Below are 9,461 nucleotides of genomic sequence, written 5' to 3' on the forward strand. Positions count from 1 at the left end.
TATTGACCGTTCCAACACAAACTGCAACAAATAATTTCAATATTTTAAAACAATATTTCTATACTAAATGTACTCTATTTTTACCGATTACAGTTTGCTATTTTTCTGATGACACTATAAGCCCATCACTGTAGAATTTCTGTGGTTTTTGGGCCAAAAATTAACATATTCCATTAACATATTTAAGGGAGTTCTGACCGAAACAGATGATAACCTGATGCTGCAAGATCCTGGCTATATGGCATTATATTATTTCCTATCCAAGTTCTCTCATTTTTTGCTGGGTATTTAAAGACTTTTGTAATCTAACATGGTCCCCGGCTGACTTTTGTCGATGGCTTGTTGTGATGCTGTTAGTTCTTGACAGTAGAGGTCCGAATCAATAATTTTCCGAGGCTGCCGCAGCTCATAATGCATGATTCTTTTTTCAGTTCTACCGATCACACAACATCATTTTCCCTGGCGCGTTAGTCTAGGCTCTATCAGAGATTGTAGAGTACATTGCTTTAATTTACTGACATGAATGATCCGCTATTTATTGCCCGTGACCAAACATTTTAGAAATTGGTCAGTTGCGGCTAACTTTCTTCAAATGGCTTAAACCTGTCTTGTGGCGGATGTTTAGTTCCTTGGCGATATCACGGCTACTCACATGTCGGTCTTGCTCAACACGAAAATTTCATAAACTTTCCCATCATTGGTCGACCACTATAAGGAGCACCTTTTGCATCTCTTCATCTAGAGAACGATAACGGCAGAGACATGTTTGAGCCGTTTCGTCCGCTAATGTATCTTGACCATAAACTGCGCTTTTATTTATAAGCCTGGGCAGAATTTCTGCCTTTATCGTAAAAAAGCTAGAGAATATAACGAATTTTTCCAGAAATTCCACTTACCTTTTCTGTCTCAGGCGCTTTTTCTAAAGCCTGAATTTGAACAATTTTAGCGTATCTGCTCTGCTAAATCAGCCTTCAAATGACGCCGACGCCGACCTGACGCGATTCTTATTACCTGCGATATGTGATTGAAAAGCCATCCCGCTAGAAAAACGACGACCTAATATAGCAGCGCTACAGTAACAGATACTATACAAGGCAATATCCTCGTGGACGGACTCTGCAACACTATAATAACGGGAACTAAATTAGCTTTTTGTCGCAAGAAGTTAGAAACATGGCTAATTATGTTTTTAAAAAAAAATCCTGTTATTTATAAACTTCACGAAGTATGTATATTGAAGGTTTAATGCATTTAAAATAATCTAAGATCCCTTTCATTAGTTATTTAAATGATAGAAAGGTTTATTCTTTATTTCGATGTAATAAAGTCTCTATTAGGTCTACACTTCGTTGAATCGTACGTCTACATATCTATTGAAAACCAAGTTGTTGCTGGCAAACATCTATTTTGTTTAGCCGTATAGATCTCGAAAAACTAAGAAATCTTTAAATGGTTTCAATAATTTTCTATTATTGGCCAGATAATCGAAGCAAATCCAGGTAAGCTAACATTAGGCACGCATTTTAGTTTAAAATCAAGCTTGCAGGCGGGAAACTAAGAAATGGCAGGCAGAAAAAGAAAAGCCTCAGTTTGAAAATATCATATGTTATGTATTCTTGATACAAAATTATGCATCTCAAAGTTGGAATTATTGAAACCGCAAGTGGATACACATCGTGCACGACGGCCGAGAACTACGTATATAAAATTTTAACTGCCCCTAGTTTTAAGCTAACATGCACACATTGTTTTATTGTAGAATTGGTTTGAATTCTGTTAGTAGAATCCGAGATAAAAGCGTATCCATATAAAAGGCATTATCATATATACCTGCATATAAAAGTTATAATTACTGACAACATTATGACTTTTTTACTAACTTTTATCCAAATTTTATCATTTTCAAGGTTTACCTATGCAAAGATCGTTACGTAAATTTTAATAAGTTCACAAGTGATCTATATATTTAAAACGTTTTGTTATGGTCGTTTTATGATTCTTTTAAGCTTCTTGCCTTTAGTACTCAGTGTCAGCCACCCGCTATTTGGATAAAATATTTTACGCGTAATTTATTATGACCCTCAAAGATCACTATGCAACATTTATGCCATGTGCTGATCTCTGATTACGAATCATGTGGTTTTCCGCAAAACGTTCTCTTTCATTTAAAAAAAAATATCTTAAGAAAGCACCAAAACGAACTAGTTTGTTATGTTATGCATTATAAAATGAACGATAATACCGAGATTCGATAAATACAAAATAACTACAGTCATACTGTGAAAAATCAAAGAGTTTTGCTAGATGGAAAAAATTGTTCAACAGCTCTTTCATGGTCACTTGCTGATTATATTGTGGCCTGTATATAAATCTTTTAGTTAAAAAAATGCCCAATCGGATGTATGGAAAACAAGAGTTGAAGGCTTTGTAACCGTTGTAGTTAAGAGCGGTGTTTTGAGGACAAATTTCGAATAAAGTATCCCGACTGCATGTTCCTGTGTAAGCTAATTCTTGTACATGATGCGGGAAGGCATCACCACTACTTCTAGCTGACTGAACCACTTCAATAGACTGACTTAGAAACAGATATTTTAATGATACTGATAGAATTTTTCTGGAGCTAAATGTCGTTAGCGGATTCCTGGTCTTAGATGTCTACAGATATTTGCCGCAATGGCGTTGAACTTCATCATGCATTTTTTAACTGTACAAATACTCATTAACTTCACACAATCCTCTGAATCGGTTCTTACTTTGATAGACTATTTTGATCTTTCATTGAATTATCTCACTTCAATAGACTTTAACCGCAGATTTTCACAAGTTGTTTGATCTTGGGGGGGGGGGGGGGGAACGCCGAAAAGCAACAACCTCAAGCTTCAAATACAGCCGTTTGTTAAATTATATATATATATATATATATATATATAGTTGTTAGTGGATAAATGCCAGAGTATGATTAATAGTAGTATTAGTATTGCTATTATTAACGGTATTATCGTGATTGCAATTGTGAACTGTGACAAATTAAACACCTGCAGTACATATATCGATAAAAGGCAGACTAAGAGAATGAACTAAAAGCAATCCATTGGTTAAAGTACAGAAGGTTAGCAACACACCGAGACGTGCCAATAACATCAACTATCGATACAAACAGCCCATGCATTATGAATCGTCTAGCTATTCTCTATGCGATCTTCTTATAAATCTCAGAGAACTTCTTGCTATCCAAAGTGATCTAATCCTACTTGACAAACTCTTTGTTCTAAAATGGAAACATTTATAAGTCCAATATTTCGTGTGTATTATGCATTCTAAAATAAGGCTTTTTTACTAAATTAGACATTGCTAGAGGACTTATTATGTCATGGTCTGTATTAGCGAATAATACAAGCTATTTCGCTAAAAACCAAGTTCGAACTGTTTTCAATAATGTTAATATGTCTTCTTAGGTAAGGCCGTTACAAGTTGCAATACTAAGTGAATCTGGGTTGAATAAATTTTCTACATACCATTGAAAAATCATACAGATTGATATTTTTGTAGGAATATTCTGCTTTTAAGTGTATCTACAAAAAATTGCCAAACACTATATAATTCGTCACCCAAATACATACGTTGCTGCGCCGTCGAGTTTAGTGACCCTTTATGCTTTAATTATTTCAGCAATGAAAGAGAGGACAGCTTTTCAAAGGCTGCTGTCAGGCTAATAATAGATTAAAAATGACACCATAAGCAAGTTAACATAAAGGAAATGTGGTCACTACAAATAGCACTAGCGTACGGTTCAAGTTGCAGCATATTTATTATATACCCAAACATATTCATTAAATGTATTATATATTCGAGGAAATCACACAATAATAATCACACAAATATTTGACAATTTGTATGATTATATTGAGGTAAAACATTTGTTAAACCTCGTTGATCCTTAGTTGTTCACTTTTCTTATATTAAATGACTTCTGATCTGAACTTTGTAACAAACTATAATTATATGGTACTATTACCGTCCATAACGTTTATGAAACAACTAAATCTACTTCAGTGCCTCGTCAAAACACGCAAAAAACAGGCTTACAACGCGAAGTACCAACCTCAATATGAAATACTATATGACATGTGTTGTTCCATCAGTTATTGTCTATCCGGTCTGTGGATCTTGCTAGACTTTTCTCTCTAGCATATCTATGAACGCACCAACGCTGAAATTTGAAGCGGTGATGGCCACATGTTCATGGCAAAGCATTTAAAGAGAGGGGCATTAGCTACCCAGACCGCACCGCCTCTCAAGAGAGACATTAGCTTAGTTTATATGATACTAAAGTTGATCTATTCATTAAAGTTCGTTTGTAGTAGCGACGAACATGGCTTTAAGGAACCATTACGACAAGAATTGTAGGTTTAAGTTTCTCTACCAAAGTGTGGAACTTAATTTCAATCAAGAGAGGCAAAGTGTACAGAGACCGCGGGGCATCGAATCGCAGACTTACATAGGCTCCAGGAACGGAACAGTGCAGGACACTAAAACTGAGGGCTCCAGCTACAGTTTAAATGATCAGTTTGCTGAATTACAGGCTCTGCATATCAGCAAGCACTGAGTGTAATTGTACCTTTCATTGTCACATATGTTATCAAAGTAACTATGATTATCAATATGTTGAATTTTTTACAATACACGGAAGAAAGGTATCTTTATTAAATTCCAGTTGAAGAAGAAGTCAAAAAAGAATCTAGTGATGAGAATAGGTAATCTTTGTCTGATACCAGCTAACGGGTGAAATATTTTATTAACGAACTGCGCATATAGGAATATACTCAGCGCCGGAAGATCGTCAAATTCATTCAGTTAGTGCTCACTTACATAATGCGTGGAACTGTCTTCAACTAAGGAACGCCAGCTCATATACTTTCATCTCGCATAAACGTGAAGCAGCCAATATCGCGTATCATAAAATTGCTCGTGCAGCATCTTGGCAACGGACTAAATTACATTCACGAGAAACTGAGCTCAATGCATATGTTGGTTTATTCATTGAATCTCGTCATATTAAATAGGCTGCTTACAATAAGAAACTTTCGGTGAACAATTATATCAGGAGCAAAGTCAGGTAAGAAAATGGCAAGAAACCATATTACCGTCATCCGGACGATAAGCCCGGAAGAGCTGCTCACAGGCTTTGACAGCAACTTAACGTTTGCCGTCGACATCTGGTCCGTTGATTGCACTCTCCGAGATCTATGCAGGTCAAGCATTCGTAGGTGGTAATGGTCTGTGACATCTTCGCACTGCTAATGGTAAACTTTTTAACATTGCTTACTTCAAGTATTAGTGGGAGGCGAATTCGAATTTCAAATTCTGCCACAATTTACGAACACCACTGACATTGAACTCAAAACTTGCCACGCGGAAAATGCCATACCTTGAAATTAAATGGTTGGTGAAAATGGTGACGATCAATGATAGGGCTTGAATTTCTTTGAAAGGCTTCTCTAATGACAGCTGATTTACAAAATCATTAAACGCGGCATCTAAAGCGTAACCGACATATCCAGTCTGTTTTTAACGTTATGAACATTTCCACTGAACAGACGGAAGCAAAAAATACAAGATAAATTTTCACGTGAAACGTGTATGCATTTCTATACAGTTTGAATATCTGTGTTCCTTACTATATATTATATGTCGTGTTTATCGTTAATTCGAACGTCTATGCAGTCTGGCCCACCAGTGAACGGTCTATTGTCGACAACCTTATGGTGCTACCCGTTTCAGTTGACACGCTCTTGGAGTTATAAACTTCCGTAAATGCTTATGGTCGCGTTCGAATGAAACCGATTCACGTTCTTCTCTAAAAGCTAACCACATATCAATTTAGGCAGTTCTAAAGAGTTGGGTGTACTTAGGCTTATATACCACCAAGTTTAATATGTCCCTTAGCACGAAGATTAGCATCACCGACTTGAATTTATGTTTTCAGAATGTCGTTTCACGTACGCTTCAGATTCCTAAATTTCCGTTCAGCAAATGTCACGCATTTCACTCTAATTCGATAGCCTTTTAATTAAACAACTTTGCCTTGAAACGCTTCAGTCTGCATGTTTCGTATACTACTGACTGCGAAAAAAGAATGAATCGTGATAATTAGTTTACCTCGAGTAATTAAAAATATAAAGCAAAAATGCTCAATCCGTCAAGAAAGTATATTGTGAAAACAAAAAACGTATTCCATTTTCTGGCTCAAATTTCTGTAAAAGACTTTTAAGGTGGTTGTTTCTTCATTAAAGTTAGGAGAACAAAACAGAATCGTTAGTCCCGAGTTATGAAGGCTCAAATATTGACTTAAGTTCAATGCACAGAACAGAGTGACGAGAAATGCAAGCAGACCCTGGAACGCTCCACAGTGGCAACATCATGGTGAAACTATCGACCATTTACAAGAGAACGTGAGACCTGATGGGAACCCCCCTCCAGGAATTGCCATAAAGGCGTTTCAAAGAATTCTCAGCTTGGTTCAACCCTTCCAGGACAATCAGGAGGAATGCAGTGCATACTTCAAACGGTGATCAAGAAGTCAGACTTATATTTCTGCCGGTGCATTGAAGACAATGCAGTTTGTTAGAAAAGCGGATCGCGCATATCCTAACTAAGCTATGTATCTTGATGTCTGCCAATTATCGGAACATAATGAAATTGACAGGACTTCTGTTTACACCATTTTCACTCACACTCGTCCTACTAATTTTAGTTCTATCGTACTATCGCTACTATTTCAAGAAAATAGGAATAACAGGGTTCTGCTAGGAAAAAATGTTGTGAAGTCGCTAGCGTAATAGCTTGATGCAAAATTTAGATAATATATATAACCTAGATAATATAAATAAACATCTCCATTACGGGATCTCATTACTAATATTAAACTATACTCTTCATATTCACCATGGCGCAACTACGATACATAATGTTGGGTACACTGGTATAACTGAACGTATTCCAGACGACATCTTATCTCTTCAGTTAAAACATACTGGGTGGGCTGATAGTCTAACGTCTATTACGTCCCTTTCCACTGCGTTCGTAAACAAGGAAGGGCTAACAGGACCGTTGAATGATAAACACGGTAGCGTGTGCGCTCTGCAGTGATAGAGAGCTACAGTTTACAACAACGTTCTTTTTTTTGTAAAAGCTTGCTATCGAAATTGGAAGTTATTTACAAGGGCAACACTCTCGTGATTGATTAAGGAATCTGGAAAGACTGGCGCACTTGCAGCTAAAGTAAAGCCAAGACGACCTAGAGCTAGGAAGTCACAACACAACCATAATTTGTGGAAGCCAATCAAACAATTTTAACACAGCATCGAGCTCAGCAGCTCGAACTGTCTTAGAGCACTCTGGAGTTGAACCAAAGTAAGGGAACCGGATGCAAACAACTTAGGTTTTAAGAAAATGGGAAAGCTTGCTACACCGCGTGGACAACTGATCAACTTGAAGCCATGTTATCAGGCTGGTTGATTTCATTTGAGATTAATGATATTAGGCAGCCATTTCCATTTTGTGATTTGATTCCCCTCAGTTTCATTTTGTATCGTTGTGTAAAGAATAGTGCATAAACTGCTTGCGTTCAGCATTTGGTCGGTAGGCCACATTCTCACTGGGTTACTTACATTTGAGCATCTTGTTAGTCTTGCAACAAAACATGAATATAAACATGTAATTGGCAAGATTTTTAATAATCGTCCTGATATGAAACTGAACTAAGTTGTCAAGGTTAAGTATGGTTTTGAAGCTGACTCGAAGGGTCCTATATTGACAGAAAATCTTCGTTCGGACAACGTGGTATTTCCAGTAGTAGAACCTGGAAACAAACCTTGGTGGTTAATCCTAACACTCGAACTTCGGTGACAGATTTCCTCGCTCACAGATAGTTGTTGAATAGGAAGCTAACAGACGTATTAGGTCCATCGCTACTACTGTATTAAGGAGGGAAATTTAAAGACAAAGAAAAACGTAAAATCATAAAAGCAAAAATGACTTAATCATCTAATCTTATATATATTGATAAATATAAAATCAAAAATACTGACTGAGTGAATGAATTGGGACAAAGTTATCAAATCGAGAAAGATCTAAATCAGTATCAAAATAAAAGATGTGATAACGAACGGCAGAGAAGACTGTTTTCACAGCTGTTAGCAAGATACTTAATAATTCTCAGCGATAAAACATTTTCCAATTCGGCGCCTCTGAACCTCGTAAGTGCGCACATAAAGGCAATGGCCTAAAGTTTGTTCCACAACAAAGTTATTACTTGCAAAAACAAGGAAGTGGCAAACAAGCGCTTAGATAACTCATGAAACAGGACTATTGACGACAGCGGGAGGACTCCGCTTTTTGACTGTTAAATCTTTTGTCAAAGAAGACTTGTAGTGAGAAAAAGTTGGCTCAAATATTCTGAGTCCTACAAGTGTTTGTTGATTTTCATTTCGCTCTTTCATTATAGGCTTCGCCATTAGAAAAAAATCTGCAGCTAATATCAATTAATTATGTGCTTTTTTTCAGATGAGATCTTGAGTAAGTTTTTACTTCGCTCTTAGTAAATGCGGTGTGTAAGTCGGATACTTGCCCATAATGTTTAGTGCCGAAGAGGTTCTAGGCTTAATTTTCGAGAGCGTAAAACAAGCAAAAATGTCTTAACGTATCTTCCACTGTAGTGCTAATCTGAACAATGAATAATTATCATATACGCAGAATTTTATCAACACTGATTTATTACAACTAGATCAAGCTTTGCACTATAGAACGCGATATTTGGCAGTTTTCAGGAGTGCCTATACGTTCTTGTCAAGCCTAGAACATTGTTACAGGAATTTTACTGTAGTCGTTTTATGAAAGGAAAAAGCGTACGCGTGGATGTGTACATTTAAAAAGCAAGGCACTATATTTAACACGCCCTTTGCATGACATAGATATTGGACTGCTTAATAAACGGTTTGACATGTGCTAAGATGCTCCTTGTACCACCCTTGTTGTCTTTATTATTTCGAACTTAACACACAAAAACGCTCACCCGTTGATCTTAGTAGCACCACAGTATATAAATAAGTACTCGAGCGAAGAGTATTTTAGAATATTAATAGGAGTGTTTATTGGACATTTCTTATTTGCATTATCGCCATCAAGTATGGATTTTCTATGACCAACGTCGTCCATTCCGTTTTCATCTTAACCGCGCTCCGTCAACTTCATCGTAATGGTATATACAACGCAAAATACAAATTGGTGAAGTGCGGCCCGCACGTCAATAATCGACAATTAGCATTCACTATTATTATTTTTGTTCTAAACATAATAATAATAATAATAATAGAAAGCCATTCGCTGGGAGCCTGTCTATGTTCACAATGATGCAAAGTACGCTCTTTTGCTCTACTCCCTATATACGTGTACTGATATAT

The 9,461-nt window shown here is 36.7% G+C and overlaps 1 long non-coding RNA gene across 1 annotated transcript; it reads left to right on the plus strand.

Moving 5' to 3' along the window:
* Nucleotides 1-4,291: 4,291 nt before the first annotated feature.
* On the plus strand, nucleotides 4,292-6,962 carry LOC147757361 (uncharacterized). The gene is made up of 3 exons (XR_015319959.1): nucleotides 4,292-4,608; nucleotides 4,816-5,303; nucleotides 6,366-6,962. It is a non-coding gene; the product is annotated as an uncharacterized LOC147757361 (long non-coding RNA).
* The last annotated feature ends 2,499 nt before the right edge of the window (nucleotides 6,963-9,461 follow it).

Source organism: Varroa destructor, unplaced genomic scaffold (assembly GCF_002443255.2).
Source record: "Varroa destructor unplaced genomic scaffold, Vdes_3.0 BEIS01000002.1, whole genome shotgun sequence".
Classification (NCBI taxonomy): Eukaryota; Metazoa; Arthropoda; class Arachnida; order Mesostigmata; family Varroidae; genus Varroa; species Varroa destructor.